This window comes from Mauremys reevesii, linkage group 9 (assembly GCF_016161935.1).
Source record: "Mauremys reevesii isolate NIE-2019 linkage group 9, ASM1616193v1, whole genome shotgun sequence".
NCBI lineage: Eukaryota > Metazoa > Chordata > Testudines > Geoemydidae > Mauremys > Mauremys reevesii.
Genome location: NC_052631.1, coordinates 102,221,706 through 102,249,496, shown reverse-complemented (window position 1 = coordinate 102,249,496; position 27,791 = coordinate 102,221,706). Strand labels below are relative to the sequence as shown.

General features: G+C 46.6%; 2 protein-coding genes across 2 annotated transcripts in view; one reads left to right on the top strand and one right to left on the bottom strand.

The window, feature by feature from the left end:
• Positions 1–12,710, bottom strand: part of GDPD2 (glycerophosphodiester phosphodiesterase domain containing 2) — a 38,565-nt gene extending 25,855 nt beyond the window's left edge. Inside the window, exon 1 of the mRNA XM_039488608.1 lies at positions 12,667–12,710. The gene's annotated coding sequence lies outside the window, so the exon portion shown is untranslated. The remainder of the gene's footprint in view (positions 1–12,666) is intronic.
• Positions 1–27,791, top strand: part of HTR2C (5-hydroxytryptamine receptor 2C) — a 653,091-nt gene that overhangs the window by 3,785 nt on the left and 621,515 nt on the right. The window contains exon 2 of the mRNA XM_039488617.1: positions 15,273–15,399. The gene's annotated coding sequence lies outside the window, so the exon portion shown is untranslated. The remainder of the gene's footprint in view (positions 1–15,272; positions 15,400–27,791) is intronic.

Here is a 27,791-nt window from a genome sequence, read left to right as displayed (position 1 = left end):
TCTGATATATTTAAAGAGTGCAATCATATCTCCTCTTATCCTTCTTTTGGTTAAAGAAAACAAACCGAGCTCCTCAAGTCTCCTTTCATACGACAGGCTTTCCATTCCTCGGATCATTCTAGTGGCCCTTCTTTGTACCCGTTCCAGTTTGAATTCATCCTTCTTAAACATGGGAGACCAAAACTGCACACAATACTCCAAATGAGGTCTTACCAACGCCTTGTATAACGGGACTAGCACCTCCTTATCCCTACTAGAAATACCTCGCCTAATGCATCCCAAGACCGCATTAGCTTTTTTAACAGCCACATCACATTGCCGACTCATAGTCATCCTGCGATCAACCAGGACTCCTAGGTCCTTCTCCTCCTCTGTTACTTCCATCTGGTGCGTCCCCAGCTTATAACTAAAGCCATAACAATAGACATGTTTATGAAATTTCACCAAAGTTTAAAGAATGTTTCCAAATATTTTAGGCATAACAAAGGATTTTGTATCTTACTACGGTACTGATTTTGCTGGAGGGTTCTCTTAAAACTATTTAATCAAATAGTCAGAAATAAAGAAAGCTGGACAAATGAGTTTCTCTATCTGGAAGGAAAGGGGTGTGTTCCCTTTACAGGGTCTCTTCAACAGGGGGTGAAGGGAGAAAGGGATGGACAGGAAGACTTTGGAAGCAAGTTTTTTGTACTTAGTAATTAATTAAAATGGGCATTTTAGATAAGGGTGGTCTTTTGAAGGATTTATTTAAACTGTATGTTTGAAGATCCAAGCATTTAAGGTTAAAGATGAATACTCAGATTGTGCATCGGGGAGGAGGGGGGGGGGAACCAATGCAAGGATATTTGAGATGTGATTTTAGACTCTTCAGCAACACACTAATGAAATATTTTTAAAGCACATTTTAAACTAATGTCCTGTAGACTAACATGTTCTGAGTAAATATTACAGTATGCACAACTCTGTCAGTAAATTCAGGCCCTGTCTACACTGGCAAGTTTCTGCGCAGTAAAGCAGCTTTCTGCACTGTAACTCCTGAGGTGCACACTGCCAAGCCACTTAGCGCACAGAAACTGCGCAGTTGTAGTGCTTTAAAAAACCACCCTGATGAGAGGTGTACAGTGGTGCCAGTGTAGACACTGTGGTCAATTACAGTACAATGCCTGTTCCCACCTCTCTGGTCATCAGTTTGAACTCTACTGCCCTGCCCTCAGGTAACCAACCATCAGCTCCACCCCACAAATTCCTTTGGAATTTTGAAAGTCCCCTTCCTGTTTGCTTAGTGTTGCGTGCAGTGGACTCAGTGCATCTTTCCAGGTGACCATGCCTGCTCCACGCACCAGGTGCTCCCCAGCTTGGAGCAGTGCCAAACTGCTGGACCTCATCAGCATTTGGGGAGAGGAGGCTGTCCAGTCCCAGCTGCACTCCAGCCATAGGAATTATGATACTGACAGACACATTTCACAATGAATGACAGAAAGGGGCCAAGACCAGGACACATTGCAGTGCAGGGTCAAAGTGAAGGAGTAGGAGGCAAAACTGCCACTCTGGTGCTGCACCCACGAGCTGCTTGTTCTACAGAGAGCTAGATGTGATTCTCGGCAGTGACCTTACCTGCACTGTGAAGGCCACTGTGGATACTTCGGTGACTCACGTGTCAGTCGAGAGTGGACCGAGCCAGGAGGAGGAAATCTTGGATGAGAATGTGGAGGGGGGGACCCAGAGGCAGAGAATGACTCGGAGGCCAGAGATGCATGCAGCCAGGAGCTCTTCTCTACCCCAGAGGAGCCTCGCCAGTCACAGCAGTCAGATGTTGGTGAAGCACAAACAGGAGAGGAGGCCCCTGGTAAGTAGATCTGATTCTGGGAATTGCTAAAGTGAGTTGCTGGGGGCAGGAGGGTTGCAGAAAGCAGGCTTATCTCCCACCCCATGCCTAGTCTGAGTGGTGGACCAGGCCGTTGATTGACTCCCTCACTTCATAGAAATCTCCCTCAGATCTTCATGAGTGTTTCGTGGAGATACTGGGTAATCTGCTGCCACAGGTTCTTCAACAGAGCTGCTTTGTTTCTTGCCCCTTTAATGGTAGCTTTCCCATGCCACTGTGCCGCCATGGGGTGGGGGGTGAAAAAGAGACACCATTGCTGCAGAGGTGAGCCGCATAGGGGCCAGGGCAGAAGCCGCAGTCTTGAAGAAAACCCTCCCTTGATTCCCTGCTCACCCTCAGCAGCAAGATAGCTTCCATAATGGTCACATCCTGTGGAAAGTGTGGGGACTGGAATGATTACCAGGCCCCCCCCTACAGTGCTGGCTTTCCCCAGGAGCCACGTGCCCAGTGTACAGCAGGGTCCAGGAACAGTGATTTCCCCTGCCCCTGCGGCTACTCACCATTTTGGGGATTTTGTGGCTCACGTGTGCTTGCCTGGGGTCAGCCAGTTAGTGACAGGTGAGAGAGTATCGGCAGTGTTTTAAATCACCGAATCAGTGTTTCATAGAACTTAAGATCAGAAGGGACCATTATGATCATCTAGTCTGTTTGTGTTGCTAACAAACAATACTGTTTCTGTAAAATGTTACGTTTAAACTTCAGAGATGATCTTGTGAGCCCAGCCTCCCTCTTTGTTATCGGCGACTGAATGGCTGTGCAGAATTAGAAAGCGGCCAAGAAGAACTAAGGAGGACTGTGTGTGATATGATGCACGACACCACTGAGAAACAGAACTGAAGGATGGTGGGACAGTGAGAAGAGGGACCGAAAGGAGACTGCGGTGTGCCAGAATGAAGCCACGGAGCGGCTCTTAAAGGTTATGGAGTGCCAACCAGACATGCTCCAGGCAATACTAGCTCTTCAAACTGAGCAGCTCTGTGCCCACCCTCCCCTGCAGCCCTGGTCACAAAACTCTTTCCCATGAGCCCCCTTTCCCCCCCCCCCCCCAGACACTGCCACCACACTCTTATCAACCTCCTGGCTCCAGTCTATACCCGCGGCATTCCACTCCTCCCCCCTCACAGTCCAGCCCTGCAGACTCCTGCTACCCACTGCACTCGTACAGTACCTACTGCAACGTACTCCAAAGGAGAAGGTTGGATATGATCCCTGGACATACACAAATCTTTAGCTGTCCCAGGACCCCTCCTCCTCCTGGGACCTTCTGTTCCCCCATCCCCCTCACTGCTGCTGGGTTGTTGGGTTTTTTTCGTTTGACTCTCTCCTCCAGTTTTTTTAATAAAAGAATTGTGTTGGTTTGAAAGCAGTCTTTATTCTATTAATTAAAAGCAAAAAGAACTGCAAAGCAACATACAATTATGTTAACCCACATATTGCATCATGTGCATCAATCACCTCCTAGCATTACAAGCACTGCACTCCCGAGCAGATCAACAAATATCAGTGGCTTTCAGCTTCAAAATTGCTGCCTCAAGGCATCCCTGATCCTTATGGCCCTGCACTGCACCCCTCTAATAGCCCTGGTCTCTGGCTGTTCGAACTTAGCCTCCAGGCACTGGAGCACTCTGTGATCCAACCCTGAGTGAAGCTTTCACCCTTCCCTTCATAAATATTATGGAGTGTACGGCATGCAGCTATAAGCATAGAAATATTGTCATTGGCCAGATCCAGCTTCCCATAGAGGCAGCGCCAGCAGGCTTTTAAATGGCCAAAAGCACACTCGGTCATCCTGCACTTGCTCAGCCTGTTAAACCGCTCCTTGCTGCGGTCAAGTTGCCTCGTGAATCGCTTCATAAGCCACAGCATTAAGGGGTAGGTGGGGTCTCCCAGGATCACAATGGGCATTTTGACTTCCCCTACGATGATCTTCTGGACCAAGAAGAAAGTCCCTGCTTGCAGCTTCCTGAACAGGCCATTGTTCCAAAATGTGTGCGCATCATGCACCTTTTTGGACCAGCCTGCGTTAATGTCTGTGAAATGTCCATTGTGATCCACAAGTGCCTGGACAACCATTGAGAAATACCCTTTCTGATTAATGTACTCAGTGCCTAGGTGGTGTGGTGCCAGAATTGGAATATGCATGCCATCCATCGCCTCTCCGCAGTTAGGGAAGCCCATTTGTGCAAAGTCTTCTGGAGCAGGATGCGATTAATGGCCCTGCACACTTCTGTCAACATGAGTCCAATGGTTGACTTTCTCACTTCCAACTGGTTAGCAACCAATCAGTAGCAGTCTGGAGTAGCCAGCTTCCACAGTGCAATCACCACATGCTTCTCCAACAGCAGGGCAGTTCTCATTCTTGTGTCCTTGTGCTGCAGTTTTCCCTCATCCGAAAGTTCTGCAGCCACTGCTCATCACCCCAGACGTGCATGACATTGTGATCCCACCACTCAGTGCTTGTTTCCTCAAGTCCAACAGTGGTGTTCCACTGTGGTCAGCACCTCCGTGAATGACACAGGCAAGCTTGTGTCATAGTTACTACCCATGGCGAGATCAATGTCACACTCCTCTTGCCTTTGTAGTTTAAGGAATAACTCCACTGCCACTCATGACATGTTGGTCAGGACGAACAGCATATTGGTCAACAGTTCAGGATCCATTCCTGCAGCCTGAAGAGGCAGGGTGTGCAGTACACAAACTGTTGAAAGATGGCACCAAATGTGGATGGAAGCACAGGGATTGCTGGGATGCAAAGCAATGCATCACAGGTTATTGGGACAGGACCTAGGATGCCCTGTGACCCCCTCCACCTTCCCACAACTCTTAGCAGCAGAAGAGGAAGAGATGCTCTGTGGGATAGCTGCCCAGAATGCACCACTCCGAATACTGCTGCAAGTGTGAATATGTTATTGCACAGGTAGCTGACAGTGTGAACACACAACAGCGAAAAGAACAGGAGTACTTGTGGCACCTTAAAGACTAACAAATTTATTTTAGCATGAGCTTTCGTGAGCTGCAGCTCACTTCTTCGGACACAACAGCGGTTTCCCTTCAGCGCTCTGAGTGGCTCTGTAACTGCCAGCGCTGTAACTCTGCCAGTGTAGACATGCCCCAAGTTGCAGTTCACACATCCTCATTACAGACTTTAAAGTTTGCCTGCACTGGGCATGCTCCAGCCTGAGGCTGAGTAGGACTTTCCCTGTAATTGCAGCTCTGTGCTGCTTCAGGTTGTGCTGGGGTCTGAGACCTGAACTGAGAGCAGGGAGCGTCTCTCCTAAGCACTAAATGCCCCCTTGCTCGGCCCAGGTGACATGGAGGAAGCAGCTGCTTGATTCAAATGGAGAGGGGAGGAAGCTGGATTGCAGGGGGAATAGGAAATAGATTAGGACAAATAGCTGGTGGGGGAAGACACTGGACTGAGGGCTGGTGGGAAGGTAGGGAGGGAAAGACTGGGAGTTGGGATGGGGGTGGTACTGGGTGGACAAAGAGCTTGGAAGGGGAAGTGTGGGGAGACTGGGTGGAAGACTGACTGGCAGGGAAGGAAACTGGTACTGAGACCCAGTTGGATGGGTGGGAGGGGAGATCTGATGAGAAGCCTGGGGGAACTGGGACGGGCTGTGCAGAGACTGGGACAAGGCGCTGGGGGTGGGGTTGGAAACTGAGCCAGGAGACTGGGATGAGAAGCCTGTTGGGTGGAGACTGGGATTGTAGGTGAGGAGATGGGTTAGGTGAGGAGCCAGGGTGGAGAAGAGGTAGGACAGGGACACATTGGAGAGAACAGGGCAGGAAGGTCACACTTTGGGGTGGAGGGAATGAGCAGAAGAGTTTTGCCCCCTAGAGCACACTGCCCTGGAGAGCTGGGAATGGAGGCCACGGTTTGAGTCTCACCATTCCTCTGCTGAGAGAAAATATCTGTGAAACCCACTCTCAGAATGAATCATCTCCCTCTAGTGCTGGTCCACTGAGGAGGACGGCCTACTACTGCTCTCAGTTACTCCATTAGTTCAAGTAGATCTAAAGATTGCAACCCTTACTGATGATCCATGTCAGTGTCTATATGATGCCATATGACTGAATAAACAGAGTTCTTTCAGTTTGTTTTTTGAAAGCCTAGGATATTACACATCAGAACAGCGAGACTGGGTCATACCAAAGATCCATCTAGCCCCATATCCTGTCTTCTGACAGTGGCCATACCAAATGATCCATCCCATGTCGCCCATTCACAGCTTCTGGCAAACAGGCTAGGGACACCATCCCTTTCCATCCTGCCTAATACCCATTGATGGACCTATCCTCCATGAACTTATCTAATTCTTTTTTGAACCCTGTTAGTCTTGCCTTCACAACATCCTCTGGCAAAGAGTTCCACAGGTTGACTGTGTGTTGTGTGCAAAAAATACTTCCTTTTGTTTTAAACCTGCTGCCTATTAATTTAATTTGGTGACTCCTAGTTCTTGTGTTATGAGAAGGAGTAAATAACACTTCCTTAATTTACTTTCTCCACACCTGTCTTGATTTTATAGACCTCTTTCATACTCCTTTAGTCATCTCTTTCCACACACTACTAAGACTGCAAAGTCAAACACAACATTTACAACATACCAGAATTAAGGCTTCCTGTGCACTTGTAGTTACAGACTGTATCATAATTCATGATCCCATGCTATATTTCCACAGGTGCATACAGCTAGCTGAATGCCCCCTAGAGAATTGGACTGTGGCAGAGGTAGGGATACAGAATTTCTATGGGATGCTGTGCAAGTCACTTAAATCCAAGCTTTCCACCTCTAAGTAATTAAAGACTGTAGCATAATGCGTATCCACAAGGAGGCTGAATTAAGGTTACATAGGAAATATTAACCGGGGCATTTCTTGAGTGTGCTTGATTTTGCAATCTTTCAATCCTTAACTTCGTATTTTCAAGTTTTCCATGGTTTAGTTTGATTAAAAGCAGCCATAACTAATGTCAAACAAAGTGTTTGTTTGTGAATTTATTTGTGTCACAGCAGTGCTTAGAGGCCCTAGCCCCCCATTATGTAGGGTATGGTACAGATATATACCAAAGAGATTGCCCCTGCCTCAGAGAGCTTATAGTCAAACTATAAGTCTAAGGATTTTATAGTTATTTGTGGATCTGATCTTCAGGGCTTCTTGTTCCCCTATGATGGTCATGAATTCAGGTCTGGAACAGGGCTCTGTAGAGGGTTATAAATTCGAAGTACATAAAGAGTGATATTCTGGCATCAGCTGCATGTGTGTGTGGGGGGAGCTCGCAAGAGGCCAGAGTTTGGCCTGTAGTTTTAACTGGTTGTACTAATTTTTATGCTCTCAACTCAAGAGTTGAGGTATTTTGCATGCAGTTTAGTGGTTGTTGACTGGAAAGGATGCATGATGGCCTACCATAATCTCTGCAAGCAGTGTTCATGTGTAATGGTCGTTAAGCTGTTACAACACTTCCTTTTGAAGTGTGTTCTTTAACTATCTGTTCTTTTCTTAAAGGAGATTCTTAGTCTTGAGACTTACAGCTGGACACCACTGAAATCCAGCCCTACTCAGGAAGCCCCACACTGTGTGCATTTTGCTGGCTTTCAGGGTAATTATTCAAATCCATCTCTGATGTAAGAAGGTCAATGACAGCATAGCAGAAATGCTATTTAGTTTGCTTTTGCCCTTATTTTAGGCACTAGCACAGCTGATCCTCAGGCACTAGGAATCAATAGCAATGCATTGCTGCTTTTGGAACGGCATGCAGCAGAGAGCATCTGTAGGGTTCTGTCCTTGTACAGTTGTACGTTAATTCTATTTAAACTATTTGTTTCAGCGTGAATATCACCAAATGAATTTCAGGTCCCGCCATTCTGTACACGGGACTGATTTGTACATGTTAGACACATTCTGCTCTCATTTTCCAATGAAATCCATCGGAGTTGCTAGCAATGACAGAGATGCAAGGTTTGACACAGTGTCTTTGCTTGTTCCTGTGGCTCTTTGTTCTGAAACTGGAGTTCTGTCTATACATAATATGTTACTTTAATGGGAGTAGAGAAAAGATCCGCTGGAATTTGTTCTGAGTGGGTATGGACATTTATATCGGTATATCACAATGGTGGCTGGAGTTGCTTAAATCCCATGGCCAGGGACAAGAAGTTATATTCAGACATGCTGGAGTGAGCCCCAGATTATATTACTCACCGAGAAATCAAGTCCTACTTCATCAACTTGGCTAGATCTTAAGCCAGTCAATTTACAACATAAATTTAACACATTTTTATGTTAACAGCAACAGCCTGCTATTTCATTCTGCCTCTTGTTGTTTCTATTACATATAGCCGCTTATAGGATTGGGTGTTTTTCTTGGAATATGGTCCGTTAATTTAAGCTTTCATGTGCCACACATTACTGAATTGGTTTAAGATGGGATTTGAAACTGGGGAAGACCAATATCTAGTTTTAAACAATCTGTATTGAAACTTTTAAATGACCGAGTCAAACTATGTTTATCGTCTCCCCCCCCCCCCATTATCAAAAGGGCAGAAACTATTTTGATTAATTTTATTGTAATATTTCAGCCCTAAAGCAAGAGAGACTTATTTAGAGAAAGGATTAGTGTTTGACAGTCATCCACATATTACTGCAGATACAAACATCTTGTATATCCTGATATCTTCATTTTTACACCTAGAGACAGTAACATGTTAAGTTTTGATTTAGAGGTTTTAAAATAGTTTCAGCTACTGTCATGAAGTCAGGACTCATGCTATTTAATGAGAATGATCTTATATGTATATATGATCTTTCATAGCTTAAATGGGTTTATAAGCACTGAAGTCAGTGGGAGATTTTCCTGAAGAGAGTGCTGGGAGGAGAAGGAGGGAACGGAGTGACTTGACTTGAATGCAGAGGGGAGAGGAACAGGAGTCAGAAGGACAGAAGATGGAGGGAGGAAGAAGTGAGTGGGGAAGGGCAGGAGCAGAGGGCAGGAGTTAGGGGACAGTCTGTAGCTTCCCTACAGAACCTGGAACTGAACCCAGGAGTCCCAAGTCTCCTCATTCCTCGAATGTCAGCAAACAGCTGAGAAATCCACTGGCAAAGTCTGCATCTCATTCCCCTGTATTGGCAGGTCCATGTGGATAACAGCCTTCTATTGCTACCAGTTACATAGTTAGTTCTGATGGCAGAGGCCTGTGCTGTGAATCTAAAGATCTGAACCTTGATGATCTGCATGGAGAACGTCAATACTGCACGGCAATTTTTTTTTTAATTTGAGTTAAAAATATATTAAACGAACATTGAGGTCACAAAGCTAGCCACTCAAAAGTTAGGAAATGCCAAAATTAAGGCTGCCCATGCGACTCTAATTGAGCCCACTTGTGCATATGCATTATGTTACAGTCCTTAATTACTTGGTCACATGCTATTTTCCACAGGAACTGGCCTCATTCAGTGCATAGGCTGGACCTGCCCTGGGAATGAATCAGGGCTGTGTAGTGAAGGAGGGTGTTGTCTACAGGACCCTGCCTCATTTGTTGCAGAAGTTGGAAGGTGTGTAAGTGAATGGTGTTGAGGACAATAGGAAGAAAAAGAGATAGTTCTCATGGTTAAGGCAGTTGAATGCTGCCCTAGAAAACTGGATTCTATTCCTGCCTCTGCCACAGTGTTTCTATGTGATGTTGGGCAAGTCACTTAAACCAAACAGCATGAGTTATCACTAATTGTGTGCCTCATTATCTGGGTGTCCAGCATGAGATACCAGGGGTCTGATTGTCAGCATAGCTGTGAGTGCTCAGCAATAACTGGGGTCAGTGGACGCTGAGCTTTGAACAAAAAAACCAAACAAACCAAACAAAAACCACCAACCCCCAAAAAAACACTCAGGCCCTTTGGCTTTTGAAGGAAGCACCCAAAATTAGTTCATACTTTTTAAACACTGTCTTTAATCCATGCCTCAGTTCCCTGCATGTAAATTGGGATAACGACTCATCTCACAGGGTAGTGTGAAGATAGTTTCTTAGTTCATCACAGACACTGAATTTATGCTGAAAGCACACAAGGAATTACTAAATAACTATCTATGCTGTACACTAAGTGAGGCAGTAGGCCTGTGGAAGACAGAGTCTTTAATTACATGTTCATATTCTATCATAATGCACATGTATGAGGGAGCCACCATTTTATTCTTAAGAGTATTTGCAGTGTGCAGAACAGCCCTGCAGTAAAGCCCTATGCTTGACTCTGGAAAGGAGACACACCGAGCTCTAATCTTTCCTGCAGGAAGCACATGCCTGAGTTCACTGGTGAGTTCTAAAGGATCACAATCATTGTTTTCCTTTAGAGGATGATTTGTTGTGTGAAGAATTTATGGACTAATTTCAAAGTGTTGATTATTTGCCATTTCCTAATTGACTTATTAGCAATTAACTGTTCAATATGAAGAGATTTGAAACAAGCATATTAAAAAGCAGGTTTCATATGGCAAGAGATGCTGGTAAGATACATTATGGAACTATAATTCACTTTGATTTAGAAGAGTACATAGTTCTCTTTGGGCTTGCCTACATGGGAAAAACAGCTATAGCAGAATAATTGTTATTAGGTTATTCCACTCTAGCTGTGCCAGTCAATTTCCTCATGTAGACAAGCCCTAAGTAAGGCTAATTAGCCCAGCAAGAGGTAATTTGTTGAAAGAGGCATATTGAGGTTCTACCTAGCTTAATCTGCTCTGAATTTGAACACGTTCAGAACAGTGATAGATTGGCCTATAAGATGCCTCTGCCTGATAATGAAGTTTTCCAGGAACAGTGCGGCCTTTTTCTTTTCAAAAAGCACATACTCCTCTCATCTGCCCCTTCCCTGTGTATCTTTCTGCTAAAAAAAGACTCTGGCATTCAGACTTCTTTATTTTTTGCGAACTGTTAAAATATACCATTATTTTAGTACTGAAAACAATCCCTTGTAATAGGATGTTTGCTTTCCACTGTTGGCAGGCCTGTAATTTGTGCTCAGAATTACTGTTACCACAGAATTACACTTTCCTGTGGATGATAGGAGGCTGTTGAGAGGTCAGCACATTAACAAATATTGTGAAATGAAAAGCCGTTTGCTGCATGAACCAGCTTCTCTTTATTACTAGTTTCTATTTCAGAATTCTGCCATGTACTGGCTTTAGTTGGCTGCCTATGCTGGTAAACCATGATCTCAGTTATAGCATCAATGAGGAACTAACGGACTCACAGAAACAGCAGTGCTCTCACCATAGCATGCAGCACAGGGCCTAGAGATCACAAGGCACAGAGACAGCAGTTGACCGTGGACACCTCCATTAGCATTGCGGTGTCCAAGTGCCCATTTCAGCACCCAAACATAGAACTAGGTGCCTTAACAAAGATGCTTGGGTATCGGTACAGACTGTTGCGCCATCACAACTGTGAGAAGTACTTACTGGCCACTAGTTGGGCCATACAGCATTTTGCTTTCCTAGTTGGCCTCAGCCTGATCATCTTATACTCATTTCACACACCCCTTCAGTGTCTGCTATCTAATCTGGTTAAAGATGGGCATAGCCCATTGGGCTTTATTGTTACAGGGGAAGGATATTACAGTAAAACTGGTTAGGAGGCCATCTTTGCTGCCCAGAACCTTACTAGATCAAGGCTTGTTCTGGGAGAACCAGTCTCCATCACAGTCAGCCACACCATGCTAACAATGGTTTTTCCCTCTGCTCTCTAGCTCTGGGAGAGAAGACCAGAGCCCTCAAAAGGAAGCCATCCCCCTTACATATACCTTGTTATCACCTTCAGGGAACCAGCAGCACACCCTGACCAGCTCTGTGCCCTTACACTCCCCAAGGCTCATAGGCTGCTCTAGTCAGCCAGACCCCCATCTTTCAATTATAAGGGGCTACTAGATAGGGCCAGTACCCTTCCTCCCAGTCCCTGCAGACTGTCTGGGGAGGAGCTTTGCTAGCATAGTCTGACATACCTGTTTATTTTGAGGTAAACTTACTTCCTTTCAGGGATGTCGGGGACTCGAACCCCAACAGCGAAGTTCGTTGTCTGACCGCAGTGAGACAGGCAACACCAGCAAGGTCCGATAAAAAGTTCTTTATTGACAAGTGCACGTGTCAGTAAAAGAACAGCTCGTATCCGAAGAGAACCAGCCGCCTCTTTACAGCTTAGTATTAGCTTATATAGACAGTTTTATTACGTCATAGATCATTTACTTAACCAACCCACCCCCTTTGTCTAACAACTAGAAATTAGACACCTTTTAATATATACGCATGCCTAGTCTCTACAGCATTAAATTGTTAATATCTCAACAAGCGCCAAAGGTTAGGAATGCGAGGGAGTTAAAACACACCGAACACTAAACCAAGGAGTTAGAGTCAGAACTGTGAGATGCTTGTGTGTCTTATCAGTTCTTCAGACAGTTTGTTTCTCAACATAACACAGCTGGTCCCAGCCCCTTCACTGATCTCACTGTTTCCCAGGGCTTTGTGAGACAATGCTGCTTCTCAGTATTTTCCACTCTGAGATTACCCAGAAACCTCTAGATGCTTGACTTCAGTCAGGTTGGCACAACTGGTTTTGTGCTACATCTTTATTCAGACCTAACAGGGTGATGCTATCATTTGACTTTCCTAATTACTTACTAGCCACATTGTAACAGCTCTTTTCAGGTCTAACTAACTGAGCCTCAGCACTTCTAGGAGACAGGAAAGCAGGATAACTAACCAGCTTCTCAGCAAAGCAAAGAGAAAAATAAGAGTAGGTACTTACCAGCTGAAAGAGCCAGGAAATGCTACTACTTGCAAAACCTATCCTGCAAGCCTGCAGCTGTTGGGCTGTGCCAATTTAAAGGGCTGGCCCCCACAAGGGCATGCTGGGGAAAGTGTATATAAAAGGGGACTCTTGCAGCATAGTGAGGATGACTTTAGGAGAGGAACAGTGTTACTAGAGCACTGGTATGTAGGTTAGTATGGTAAATGAGTAGTATTTGTATTCCCATCTTTCAGAGGGGAAGAACTGATAGTCAAAGAGAACACCACAGTCACAGTGGAGCTAGGAGCAATAATACCTAGTTCTCATGCAGTGCTTTTCCTCCCGAGATCTCAGAGTGCGAGAGCTTGTGAAGTCTGGAATCACAGGCCTGCACTTCAATCATTGGGCTTGAAGCTTCCCCTTCCCTACATACACCCTCTTCTTCCTGCTCCTTTGGCTCCTACCTGTACGGTGCAAGGAGGCCATGTCAGACGTTATCAGTAATCAGACAGGCCCTTTAGGTAAGGGAGCTCAGCTGGTTAGCTAGTGTAACTAAAATGGCTTAGGAAGTGCTAAACAATCCCAGTTCTGCCTGTGCTCTCTGTTCCCAGTCTGGGAGTACAAACCTGCCTGTGATAAGTCCCCATGGTGCCTGTCTTGTGATAAAGTCTGTGCACCTCTTCCTGAGTTCTGCATGATCACAGGCTGGTGCAGGGGGTTCTTTGGGAACTGGTAGCCAGTCAGCTGCATTTCTAGTCTTCCCTTTACATGTTGTTAATCCTGCTGTGTAATCAGCAGCTCCGGAGTTTGGGGCCTGTTTCTTCTGGCTCTCAGTGCTTATTTGGGGACACTTTACTGCTAATCTTGGGAGCAAAGTGTCTGTCTGTCCTCAGACTACAGGGAGAGCTCAGGGTCCTGTGGTAAGGTGGGTCCCTCCAGGTCTGAGCTGGTGGAAGAGGAAGGTCCCTGAGTCTTGCAGAAGGGGACGCACAGATGTGAATTCATGTGTGCATGGGGGAGAGGGCATTTAGAGGGGAGCTGATGGTGTGGGTGAAGGAGTTTGGGAGGCATTAGGGGGGAGTTGATGATGTGTATGTGTGTGTGTGGGTGTTGGAGGGGAGCTGATGGGGTGTTGGAGGTTCAAGGGGGTGTTAGAGGAAGGCTGATGGTGTGTGTGTTTCTGGGGGAAATTGAGGGGAGCTGATCGGGTGCAGGGGAGGTTTGGGGTGCTGGAAGGGAGCTGATAGTGGGTTTGTGTGTGTGGTTGATACTGGATGTTCACACTTTACATTGTTTGCTTGGCTCATGTACTGTGGGGTTTTAGGGTTCAGGGGTGTTGGAGAGGAGCTGATGGGGTGTAGGGGGCTCGGGGGTGTTGGAGGTGGGCTGATGGGGTGTAGGGAGCTCAGGGGGTGTTGGGGGGAGCTGATGGGGTGTGTAGGGGACTCGGGGGTTGTTGGAGAGGGGCTGATGGGGTGTGTAGGTGGCTGGGGGGGTGTTGGAGAGGGGCTGATGGGGTGTAGGGAGCTCAGGGGTGTTGGAGGAGCTGATGGGTGTGTAGGGCGCTCGGGGTGTTGGAGGAGCTGATGGGTGTGTAGGGCGCTGGGGTGTTGGAGGAGCTGATGGGTGTGTAGGGCGCTCGGGGTGTTGGAGGAGCTGATGGGTGTGTAGGGCGCTCGGGGTGTTGGAGGGGCGCTGATGGGTGTGTAGGGCGCTCGGGGGGTGTTGGAGGGGGGTGTTGGAGGAGCTGATGGGTGTGTAGGGGCTCGGGGCGTTGGAGGAGCTGATGGGCTGTGGGGGACTGGGGGGCATTGGAGGCGAGCTGATGGGTGTGTAGGGGGCTCGGGGGCATTTGCTGGGAACAGATGGGGTGTGGGGGACTTGTGGAGTGTTGTAGGGGGGCTGATGGGGTGTGGGGACATGGGGGGGTGTTTGAGGTGGGTTGATGGGGTATGGGGGTTGGGGGGTGTTGGAGGGGAGCTGATGGGGTGTGTAGGGGGCTCGGGGTGTTGGAGAGGGGCTGATGGGGTGTGTAGGGGACTCGGGGGGTGTTGGAGGGGAGCTGATGGGGTGTGTAGGGGGCTCGGGAGATGTTGGAGGGGAGCTGATGGGGTGTATTGTGTGTGGGGAGCTGATGTTCACACTTTACAGAGTTCTCTTGACCCATGTACTGCGGGGGGTTTGAGGTTCGGGGGGGGTTAGAGGGGAGTTGATGCTGTGCATGTGTGTGGGGAGCTGATGTTTTTTTTCTCTGGACATCTCTGCTGGAGAGATCTTTTTTAAGCCTGAGGCTGTCTCTGGGAACGTGTCGGTAGAGGGCTGGATTCTGGCAGTGCTCACAGCACAACCTCACTGGTAACTGGGAGACCAACTGCAAATGACTGAATGCAGTCAGTTAGGCCCCTAGCGGCAAGGTTGTCTGCACAGGTGGATTCCATTAAAGTGAAAGGGGTGCTGCACAGACACTGACCTCAGCCAATGTGGAGTAGTTTGTAAGACTGGGACCTTAGAAAGCAGATGACCACCTAGAATACAAAAGCCAAGAGAGTACATCGTAGAAAGAACTTCATTTATTCTGGAACTGACACATACAATTGAATTTCAATTGGGGTATATTATAATAGGCTGTCCTGTATCTTGGAGTGATGGTGGAGCACCTGCGAGTTCTGAATTTGCCCTTAAACCTGCAAGCAGACTGAATGTTTCTGCTGTAGCTGCACACCTGGCTTCTTGAACTGAAGAGATTTTCAGGTAAGCATGAATACAAGTTTTGTTTTTCTAAACGTTACTATCAAAGTCAGGCTCCTGGGGAAGCCTATCCGTTTGTGAATAGAGCTGTATTTCTGTAGCCCTAGGTAATGACAAAACTTTGCTTTGTAACCTTACAGCACCAGAAATATGGACAACTGCTTTGGATGAAATAGAGCTTCACAATTTCAAATCACTTTATATTTTGGAATGAATGGAACATTGGAGACAATTGCACAAAACTTAGATACTGATCAGACAGGAAAAATATTAATTTCACGAACTGGATAGGATAATGGTACTTAGAAATTGTGCATGTCTTAGTAATTAACTCAGCAGATTCAACCAGTTCAATATTTGTGGATATGCTGAATTGGGGGAGAGCAGAATTTGGCGTGCTGATAGTACGTTCCTGCTGCAGATGTAACCCACACACCTCCTGGTGCTCTGTCCCCTCTAATGGTACTGAGACCATTTAGAGATTAATGAATCTGCTACAGTCTTAGCCAAGAGCCATGTGGCTTTTAGCTCATACAGTAGAGGCTCATACACTAAGCTCCAGAGATCCCAGGTTTGATCCCACCCGCCAACAACCGGGGTCTACCCATTAATCTTCTAGTATGTTTTTTTTCTATAATTTTATTTAAAAATACTTTAATTTTGCAGACAAATAACAGTACTCTGAGGAAAGTTTTGTAAGTTGGCTCTTGATTCCAAGTTTACTGTCCGTTATAGAATTAAACTTCTTTGACAAAGAGAAAAAATTATCAATATTGAATAATACAGTACAAGTGCATCCCAGTCCAGAGAGTTCCAACTGCCTTCAGGTGGAGGCCTGTCCTTCCGAGGGGTCAGTAACCTTCTCTCCTGACCCCACTCCATTGCATCCGGCCTCTGCACTCTTACCCGGCCTCTACCTCTCTCCGTTCTGTCTCTGAGCAGAGTTGACCCTGTATGCTCCAGCTGAGTATTTCAAAGTGTAAGATTCTAAAACCAGATAAAGAGGTCACTGACTAGTGTCAACCCATAGTCACTCTGTTTGAGGCCTGCGAGTGACTCCCGACTTGCACTGGGGCCTTGGACAGCAGAGTCGACCTGCAATGGAAAGGAAGACATCTCTGCTGCTTGTTCAAAAATTTTGGATAATAAAAGTGAAGGGGGTGTGAACATCAGTGTGGTAGTGGGACCTGGTAACTGCAGGGACTCCCGTGAAATTACTTACACACGCTCATTTAACGTAAACCGTCGTTTCCCCACAAGTGAGCACTCATCCACAGTAACTCAGCTGTATTGTCTGGGTTCTGAATACAGACAGAAATTAGCTTTTATCCACTAACTTCCCTCTTTAATCCTTTTTGTCAGTTATCTTTTTGATAACGTTATCCATTTCTACCTCACTTCATGCTTTCAGTCATATTGGAATTCTCTCACCCACTCCCTGGCTGTCTGGTTTATCAGCTGTTCACTCTAATTCTCCATTTAGCTTGGTTTTGGACAGAAACAGGTTTTGCCTTTCGATCTGCTTGATATATTTTGATGTTGTCTCTAAGTAACCTGGACCTTTTGTCATCAAGCCATTCCCAATCTAGCATACTTGTTTTTCTTCTCCTTTTGTATCTCTCCTAAATGGCTTCAGTCCTTGTTTTCTCCAACTAAGTTATTTTTATTTGTCACATGAGAAGTTGATCAGCCTAACTTGTACAATCACTTCTTTGTTCTAAATTAACTGTAACCACTTTAGAAATAGGCTTGGGTGAATGTCATTGTGGGTAGCTCAATGGAAATGCCAGCAGTAGTCAAAATGCCAAACAATATTAGGCTACATAATAGATTAATAACCTTTAAGACCTGATGGGGCCATTCTGATAATCTATCCTGACCTCCCACATAGCAAGCTAGAGAATTTCACCTGATCATTGCTGCAGCAAACCCATAACTTTGGGCTGAGTTAGAAAGAGACGGCTCGTTTTGATTTATACATTTCAGGTCCATCACATCCCTAGGTCAGGTGCTCCAGTGGTTAATTGACCTCCCTGTTAACAATTTGGGGAAAGGAATGGGCTAGAAACTATGATAACGCTATTATGAACGTTGATGGTAGGCCCTCACTTTCTGTGTTCTGCTCAGATCTTGACTTATTTTTATGCCATAGTTAAAAGGCTACAAGTAGGTGCCTATTTGATTGGCCTTTGATGAACAAAACCCAAATTATGCAGATGAGATTTTATTTGGCATTTATGTTTATGAGGGGGCATTTCATTTCATTTCATTTATGCAGCTTTCCACAGGGCAATTTATAAATTTTGATACAATTTAAAAGTAATTTTATCATAGGAATCTTTACAGAGATCAAAGACAAAGGTTCAGTCATAAAATGTATTTTACAAATTCAGGGTTCACATTTTACTTTTCCAGTGCAAACTAGGACTGCAAAACTCTGGATAAAGTCTGTGAAGCAAAACCCCTCATTCTTTCTCCTTAAGATTTTCCAGGCATTCTAGCTCACGAACCTGCAACAGAACATGGCTAAAATAAAGTGCAGGAAGGTATAAATTGCCACCTAACAAACCAAACTCTCCTCCTCCACAATGTAATAAAACACTATAATTGCTTCCTGAAAGCTCACCCAAGTGGCTTGTCCCTCCTGGCTTCCTCTCCACATCCATCAGATAAAACATTGACACCAAGATCTCTTCTGCATGAGCTGTTCACAAAGCTCTCCGTTCTGTTTATACTCCGTTACCTATTAGAAGGGTGCCTGTGTGAAGACTCTGATTGCAGCGCTATCCTCTGGCTGAATTCTGGTCCATGTTTAGGTTGGAGAAAAAGAAACTGGCTCAGAATCTGCCAATTTGGTGAGGCGCAGGCTGTGCCTTCTCAGCTGCTGTAGGATGGTGCATAAGTGCTTGGAGGGGGCGCAGATTGTTCAGCCATGCTGCTTGGTTCTCCCAAGTGCTAGAGTCAAGGAGAAGGTTTCAGCCGCAAGGGATTGCTGCTCAGGTGTTGCCCTTTTACTGGGTGACAGGAGCATAAGAGGCAGAATGTCTCTCTTTTCCTTGAATAAAGCCCATGGTTTGGACACTGCCAGTTCAGAGGAGAACAGGATACTTCACAGCACCGCGTGTGCCTCTTTCCCAGGAGGCTGTTTCGCAGCTCGGTATGACATGGCTCTGGGCCAGCAGTGACAGGCAGAGTGCCAGCTGCTGGCACGGCGTTCTAAAGAACTGCTCTTAAGCTGCACTGCCCATTCTCTGCGACGTTCCCTTACCTTATCTTGCAAGGTAATTATGGAAGAAAGTAATGTTTGTATTCAAGTGTATTAACATTCAATTAATGTTATTGACTTGAAATATGTAGTGACAGAGGCCAGGAACCTCTTGGGTATCTAGGTGTCGAACTCCCTTTGATTTCAATGGGAATTAGCCAACTAATAACTCTGAGGGTCTGGGCCTAATTTTTGTCTAAATTAGACAAATTCTAAAGAAATGCAGAGTGCAACCATGTGTCTGATCAAACATCCAGTAAACACAACCCTGCATATATTAGTGTGACACATGGCTAGAAAGTGTTAAACATCCTGTAAAATAAATAACCCTCAAAAGACGGGGGGATATACTGTTTGTGGTTTTGTGTATTTACATATGTAATCAGCAGTCCCTGTCTATGCAGTATTCTGATAATTGAGAGGTCAAAAGAACATCCTAGCATTTAAATGAATTGTAAACACGGGATATCTCTGTATTCATCTCTCTTTGAAATGTATAGCGAATAATCTGTGAATGGTGGAGGAACAAGCAAATGGCCTTATGTTAATTCTATAGCTAAGTATCGGTGATGAACCTCCTTCAAAGTCATCGTAATTACCTTTTGTTCCCTGAGGAACTCCAACTTGTCTAAAAGACATGAAATTATATAAAAGATCCTTGGATCCTGATTCTGTCATCTCAGATCTGCTTAGGCTTCATCGGGGGAAGTTTGAGTCACAAGACTGATGTCCCAGTTATGCTAGTATGCCCTGAATGTGATATTTGGACATTGGACTATAAACTATGAACTATTTCTGAAATAACTCTTTGCAACTACAAAGCTCACCATCTCTGCTGTGAATCTGCACCTCAATGAACTGAACTCATGTCTGTATGTAAATTGATCTTTTAACCATATTCTCTCTCTTTTGTTTTTTTAAATTTTTTAGTTTAGTTAATAAGAATTGGCTGTAGTGCATATTTGAGTAATATCTGAAACATTCATTAACCTGGGAGGTAATGTGTCCGATCCTTTGAGATTGGTAGAACCTTTATATATATATATATATAATATATATATATATAATGAAATAAGATTTACAGAAATTTTCATCATATTTGACATGGGTACCTGGATGGAGGTCTGAGGCTGGATCACTTTAAGGGATCTGTGTTGTTAAGAGATCTGGGCTTCTGAGTAACAAGCAAGGTAAGAAAGAAGCTGTTTTATGCTGGTTTGGTGAATCTAAGTATTGGAATATCCACCACCTTTACGGGGATTGTCTGCCCCATTCTTTGCAGTTCACCTTAATTGAGTGACCACAGCTGGCTCCCCACTAAGACCCTGGTCCCAGTGGCATAGTCGTGCTTGGATATACATTACCACAGGTTAATTGAGTTTTTGGCTCAGAACCATACTCTTGTCAAAATTTAATTTAGATAATGCAGAGTTAACTGATTTTTAACCCTTAACAGTGAGCGACCCATGATCAAGATCCTGACAGAAAAAGCCTGGAAGAATTGTGCTTACAGAGAGGGTTGTATTTTAAGCAAAAGGCCCCAGAGCAGAAACTGAAAAATCTGTTAATTTCCCGTAATAAGGAAGCAGACCTAGCGAAAATGCTTGCAGTGAGAAACCAGCAACTAGAACTTGAACAAAAACAAAAAATATCTGATATGGAAGGAGAAGCTGCTGAACAAGAATGCCTGTGTTGAACATGAACAGCGAATGACATATATTTGATTGCAGGAACTGAAAGCTAAGGCCTGAGGCTGGATCACTTTAAGGGAACTGTGTTGTTTGGACTTCTGAGTAACCAGTACAGTAATAGAGAAGCTGTTTTATGCTGGCCTGGTGAATCTAAGGCCTGGTCTACACTGGGTGGGGGATCGATCTAAGTTACGCAACTTCAGCTACGTGAATAACGTAGCTGAAGTTGATGTACTTAGATCAACTTACTGTGCAGGGGCGGCTCCAGGCCCCAGCACGCCAAGCACGTGCCTGGGGCGGCAAGCCGCGGGGGGCGCTCTGCCGGTGCTGCGAGGGCGGCAGGCAGGCTGCCTTCGGCAGCTTGTCTGCGGAGGGTCCGCTGGTCCCGCGCCTGCGGGAGGTCCTCCGAAGCCGCTGGACCAGCGGACCCTCCGCAGGCAAGCCGCCGAAGGCAGCCTGCCTGCCGTGCTTGGGGCGGCAAAATGCCTAGAGCCGCCCCGGTTACCGTGGTGTCTTCACTGTGGTGAGTCAACTGCTGCTGCTTCCCTGTCAACTCTGCCTGCGCCTCTCGCGGTGGTGGAGTACAGAAGTCGACGGGAGAGCACTTGGGGGTCGATTCATCGTGTCTAGACTAGACGTGATAAATTGGCCCCTGCTGGATCATACGTTACCCTAAGTATTGGAGTATCCACCAGCTTTTGGGGATTGTCTGCCTTTGCAGTTCACCTTAATTAAGTGACCACAACTGGCTCCCCACTAGGACCCCAGTCAAAACTAGCCACAGCCAACTGAAGAATAATGCACAAGATAAGCACCAAGTATTAGGGAAGGCAAAATCAGTGGTACTTCTAATGCGCACAGACTGAGGGATCGCCCAAGTACTGGTGTGAATCATCAGGAATGTCGTCTAACGCAATGAGTTTGTCAGTGTAAAAGCCCAGAATGAGCCCCTACATCTGTACACGTCAGTTCCAAGACTTGTTACCTTCATTCTGCCTGGGTGCGGAAGGTATGAGAGTCACCACACACCCGGGCTGGCCTCTGGCCCTGGGCTAGCCCCTGACTCTGGGCAGGCCAGCAACTCCGGCCCCCAGCTTTGGCCCGGCCCCCAGCCCCGACTCTAGGTGGTGCGGCCCCCATCTCCAGGCAGCGCAGTAAGGGGGGCAGGGAGCAGGGAGGGGGTGTTGGATAGAGGGTGGGGGGTGGATTAGGGTCGGGACTCAGGGCGTTCAGAGGGCAGGGAACAGTGGAATTGAATGGGGGCAAGGGTCCTGGGGGGGCAGTCAGGAAGGACCAGGGGTTGGATGGGGTGGTGGGAGGCAGTCAGGGGCAGGGGTTCCAGGGGCAGTTGGGACAGAGAGAAGGGGTGGTTGGATGGGGCAGGGGCCCCAGGGGGCCATCAGGAATAAGAGGAGGGGTTGGATGGGGCGGCAGGGGGCAGTTAGGGGACAGGGAAGGGGCGTGGATGGGGCAGGGGTCCTGGGGGTGGGGTGTCAAGGAATGTGGGGGGTTGGATGGGGCAGGAGTCCCGGGGGGCAGGGAGGGACGACCCCTTCGTGGGGTGAGGAGGAGGGAACTGGTTGTTAATATTTTCGCAGCTCATCACTGGACAAGCCCTTCTAGAGTTGCATAGGAGTATACTATGACTCTGGTGGGTTCTTACATACCCACATCCAATGCAGAGCTAACAGTGTTAAAATTCCCCACCTTTTGGAGCCATCATCCAAGGATTATGAAGGTTTTACTATTAATAATTGAGGGAAGAAGTAGAAAAGGTCCTGTGATCCCAGCCAGTCTTTAATAGTTTTAAAGTTAGAATTCTATTCCAAAAACAGTATCTAATACTTGTCACTTTTCTGGTAGGAATTATCTTGCTTAAGGTGGTACAAGGTTGAAAAACCAGATGACCCCCACCTCCTGCACCATGCGTTGCTCTTGTATAAAATCTGCTAGAAACTCTCCATAGATGAAGAGTTCTGGAGCATGCCAACTTCTGAGAGGGGGAAAGTAACTCCATATACTATATAGCTCCCCCAAGGATCTCAAGGTTCTCAACAAACATTGCAATATTGCAAAGCTGAATATGAAATGTTACATATTTCAAGGGACCAATTCTGCCTTCATGTGCACTATGGGGTCTGGGGGTTGCAGCAAGTAAGGGGGGTGGAGTGGAACTTGGGGAAAACTGCTGGAACAACATCCATCCAAATTAAAACAAGCACAAAAGAGCAGAAGCACAAGCAAGAAGCAAACGGGCAAGATTTCATTCAGATTTTCAAAAATAAAAAATAAAAAAATCTGTTGCCTCTTTGCTTTTTTTTTTACACTCTGCAAATGGCAAATTAAAAAAAAAAATAGTAGGGATGGCAGAGCTTGTGTCCGAAGAGCCTGCGTGTCAGAAAAGCAGCAGTCACTTAAAGCAGAGAAAGCCTGTCTGCCCAAGCATTCCTCTGACCTTGAGAAAATCTGTTTGCTCAGTAGGGGAGCCCATCAAATGTGCTAAGCAGCAGAGTGAAGTCATCTTTTTTGCATGTTTCATTCTTTATTTTAACATTATCTTGTAAATTCTGATTGATCAAGCAAAAGTGACAGTCCCCTCCAATCTGTCATATTGACTTTTGTAATTTGCTGGTTAGCTGTTTGCATAAGTGAATTATCAGCATGGAAGGTCATGTGTGCCTTTGATTGCTTCACCTTGTTTGGCAACCAGACTTTTTTGTTTTAGGCCAATGAACAGCTCCCAGCTGAGAGCATCTGCAGGGTGTTCACAATCAGCCGATGCCATAATCATCTAGGCTGGTATCCACCGACGCAGGAGATGATGTTGAGATTTTATAAAACCTTAGGCCAGTGTTTTCCAAGGTATGAAGCTGGCTTCCTTGAGGAGGCTAAACCAGTTGACATTTCACCTAGAAGTGTGAACTAGTGGCTAGAGTAGGGAACGGGCATCTGGGACTCCTGAGTTCTGTTCTTTGGTCTGGTCTGCTGTGAAACAGAGGACAAGTGGTTTAATCATTCCATATCTACCTCTGTGTAAATTAGAGGTTAAGACACTTGCCTTCCAGACAGGGGCTTAATGGTGAGGTTTAATGAATCAATGTTTGCAAACCGCTTTGGGCTGTTTAGGTGAAATATGATATAAAATGCTAAATATTATTGTTTAGCCTTCCCATGGATTTGATCAAGCCACAAGCAGGTGGCCACATGAGGCAGGGAAGGAACCTTCTGTTCCCAGTATTCTCATGTCCTAAGCAGAGCTCAGTAATGAACTCTTAATACTTGGGAGACACTATCTGCTTTGCTTAGCAAGAGGTGGAAATGCCCCGACACAGGAACAGGGCCTTCTCTGCACTCTGTGGGCACTAAAACCGACGCTCAAAGTACTTATTTCAATATTTTCCTTGCGGATTATTTACCTGTGTTGCAGTGGCGCCCAACAGCCTCCCTAGCCTGGGCACACATTGTGCTGAATGCTGTACGAACACGTCCCCAGAGCTTACAGCCTAACGCAGAGGAGATGGAACGAATGTATGTTGCATGGGGCAGGGGAAAGATGGAAGCCAAGGTGATGGTGAGGAGATCCTGTGGTTTCTTAGGCCAACCACCTGCCTGATTTGATGGCTCTGATAGTTCTCTGTCCTTTTAACCCTCTGCCAATTTACAGTTACACAAAATGACTGCCTTCCCAGAGAGACTAAACTAACCATTTGCTCATGACTCCTGTCCTGCAGCCTTCTGCCAGGTGCCCTCCTCATGGCAGCCGTGGAGCAGAGAGCCACAGCGATAAGGTGCCCGTATTTCCCAAAGAGAAAACAGGGCACCTCCAGCCCTCGCCCTAGCCTCCCCCCCGAGACTGTTGCCTGTGGCTAGAACCCTGTGGGGGGCCCCCTCAGGAGGCTGCCGGGCCCCTAGCTGGAATCCTGCGGGGTGGGAGGGGCTCAGGAGGCTGTCAGCCCCTTGCTGGAACCCTGCTGCTGGGGAGGGGGAGAGGAATAAACATGGGGAAATAAACTAAAACTAAAATAGTAAAACTATTTCCCCATGTTTATTCCCTCCCCTCACTGTTCCTCACAACTTTTTGTCAACTGCTGCAAATGGACCATTTGATGACCACTACAAAAAGTCTTTTTTCTCTCCTGCTGGTAATAGCTCACCTTAACTGATCACTCTCATTAGAGTAACACCCATTGTTTCATGTTCTCTGTGTCTATCTATCTATCTACTGTATTTTCCATTGCATGCATTCGATGAAGTGGGCTGTAGCCCACGAAAGCTTATGCTGAAATAAATTTGTTAGTCTCTAAGGTGCCACAAGTACTCCTGTTTTTGTTCTGTCTGTTATTACTTGAAACCACTTAAATCCTACTTTTTATACGTAATACAATCACTTTTGTTTATTAATGAACCCAGAGTAAGTGATTAGGGTTTGGATCCCATTGGGAGCTGGGTGTCTGGGTGCTGGAGAGTGAAAACCACTCAGCAGGTTACCTGTTAAGTCTGCAGCTTTGGGGGTGTGGACCAGACCCTGGGTCTGTGTTGCAGCAGACTAGTGTGTCTGGCTCAACAAGGCAGGGTTCTGGAGTCCCAAGCTGGCAGGGAAAACGGGCTCAGAGGTAATTCCAGCACGTCATGTGACAGTCCCAAGGGGGTGTCTGTGACCCAACCCGTCACAGATCCATGTCGTCCTTATCCCGAAGAGCTGCTGCTAAGATGTGGGCTTGCTAAATTTGCATTGCTATACAGCTCATGGGCAGTGTTCCCTCTAATTTTTCCCACTCACGTGCGGAATGAATTTTGTTATGTGCACCAACATGGAGGTGATGAATGACACATGACCTTCATATTGGTGCACATAACAAAATTCATGTGGTGGGGGTGGGGCTGGGGCTGCAGGGATGTGAGAGCTCTGGCTGGGGGTGCGGGCTTTGGAGTGGGGCCAGGGATGAGGGTTGGGGTGGGAGGGGTGAGGGGGGCTCCAGCTGCGGATGAGGGGCTCAGGGCTGGGGCAGAGGGTTGGGGGGGGGTGAGGGCTCCAGCTGGGGGTGCAGGCTCTGGAGTGGGGCTAGGGATGAGGGATTGAGGGTGTTCTGGCAGGGAGGGAGGGAGGACTCCCCCAGTTGGGTTTGGGACATGCCAGCTGGGGCTAGGGGCACCCTGGCTGTGCCCGGCCACACCAGATTGGGGGTGGGGCTAGGTTGGGGCCGGGGGCACCCCTCCCCCGGCCACTCCTGGGCAGGTTCTTTGAGCGCCTGCGTGGCACTTAGTAGGCTGCTGCACAGCCGCACAGCTTACAGGGAACTTAGTTTATGTTGACAGGTTTCTTGTATAAAGTTGTGTGGTGTTATGTCTCCAATAGTTGCTATAACCATAAAATAATGTATAAAGCAAGGGAGCCCTGTACACCAAAGAACCAGGAATAGTGCTAGAGCTGACCGGTTAAACAGTCTTCAATTTTAAATGCCTCAATAAGCACAATAAATCTTGGTGAGATAGTCTTTACCTTTCTGCATCATAATAGGAAACTGAGATTTAGTCTCTAACCCTATAAGGAAAATTCTTTCACAGCCTGCTAGGAAGAGGACGCAGGTTTTTGTGTTACAAAGCAAAAACGTCTAACACTATTTTTTAATAGTGCAGAGAAATAGTTGTCCTATTAGTGCTGAAATATGTTTCCTCTGGAACATAAACTCCATTCCAGGCACAAAGATGATTAGTTCAGAAGAGATTGGTGGTTTGGTTTGTTTTTTAACAGAAGACAAAGCTTATCCGCGGAGTTGTGCGTCTGGATGGCAGGCTGGCAGTACAGCCAGCACCAGGGGAGAGGCAGGAATAAAACCACTCTGATGTCACTAGGAAATTGTAACATTCAGGAGAAAAGGAAATGCCTGGAGCAGGTGTGCAATACCGTGAGTCCAGCCATCTGCTCCTGTGGGGGGGAACATCCTGGTCTCAGCATCCCCAGCTCCGAATAGGCTGTTGCAGTGGCTGATTGCGTCTTCCTGGCAACTGACAGTGCTGCCGAATAAGCAGCAGAAAGTGCTTCCAGGAAAGGCCCCTGGAATAAGAGGAGTCTCTGCCACAGCACCTCTGGCCGGCTCTGGGCGCACGCTAATTAAATTAAACCAGCAATGACAGCATTACATCTGGCTCTGCCATGATTGCCACTGAGAGTAGCACAGTCTTGGCAGCTCCTCTGGCCTTGGGGGTCTGACGAGTTTGACAGGAGCAGGACTCCTGCAGGGTGTAGCTCTGTAAGTGCTGGGAGTTTGTTTTCTGCATCCTGCCCCTGGGAAGCCAAGGAGGCCCCTCTGTGGAGGGGGCTGTGATGCCGGGCTCAGGTGCAGTCTGTGGCTGACACACACACCTCTCTCTCTCTCAGAGTCTTGTCTTTGGGGCTGTCTTATTCTCTGGCCGCCCTTCCTGTATGTATGTATCATTTTTGTATATAAAGTTAGGAATATTGACTGTACCTCTGTACTACAAAAGTGTTTTGCACCTGGGGAATGCCCACCAGACAGAATGCAACCAGTCTGGCTGGCTAGCTGGGAACAAGTCAATGGACCGTTAGGGAGAACAATAGGTCTTTGAAGATGCTAATCTCCCACCTTCCTGAGAAGCTTTCTTGGAGTCTACAAACAGCCTCTGACTCATGGCTGCTTTAACACTGCAGGGTCATGTGATCAAGTCACCTAGTGCTGGACTCCATGATAGAATACCTGTATTTTTCCATTGGGGGAAGGGGGTGGGAACCACACTGGAAAACAAAGGATTCCCACCATATATAAACCCTATTTAAGGCAGGGAAGTAACATAATTAGTGGTCATTCTTCACTGAATCCCTGCCCAGAATGACTGCTTGTGGATCACCATGGGCATTTCACGGACATTAATGCAGGCTGGTCCAGAAAGGTGCATGATGCATGCATCTTTCAGAACAATGGCCTGCTCAGAAAGCTGCAAGCAGGGACTTTCTTCCAAGACTAGAAGATCACTGTATGGGGAAGTCAAAATGCCCATTCTGATCCTGGGAGACCCTGCCTACCTCTTAATGCCGTGGCTTATGAAGCCATACACTGGGCACCTTGACAGCAGCAAGGAGCAGTTCAACAACAGGCTGAGCAAGTGCAGAATGGCTGTTGTGTGCTTTTGGCTGGTTAAAGGCCCGCTGGTGCTGCCTCTATGAGAAGCTGGACCTGGCCGATGACAATATTCCTACACTTATAGCTGCAAGCTATATTTGTGAAGGGAAGGGGGGCAGGCATGAAGCTGCTTGGTTTGCAGTGCTAGTAGTGCCTGGAGTGTGTCCACTTGGAGCTTCATAACATTTAAGAGTCGCTCCGTGGCTTCATTCTGGCGCACTGCATTCTCCTTTCAGTCCCTCTTCTCGCTGTCCCACCACTCCTTCAATTCCTGTTTCTCGGCGGTGGAGTGCATCATAA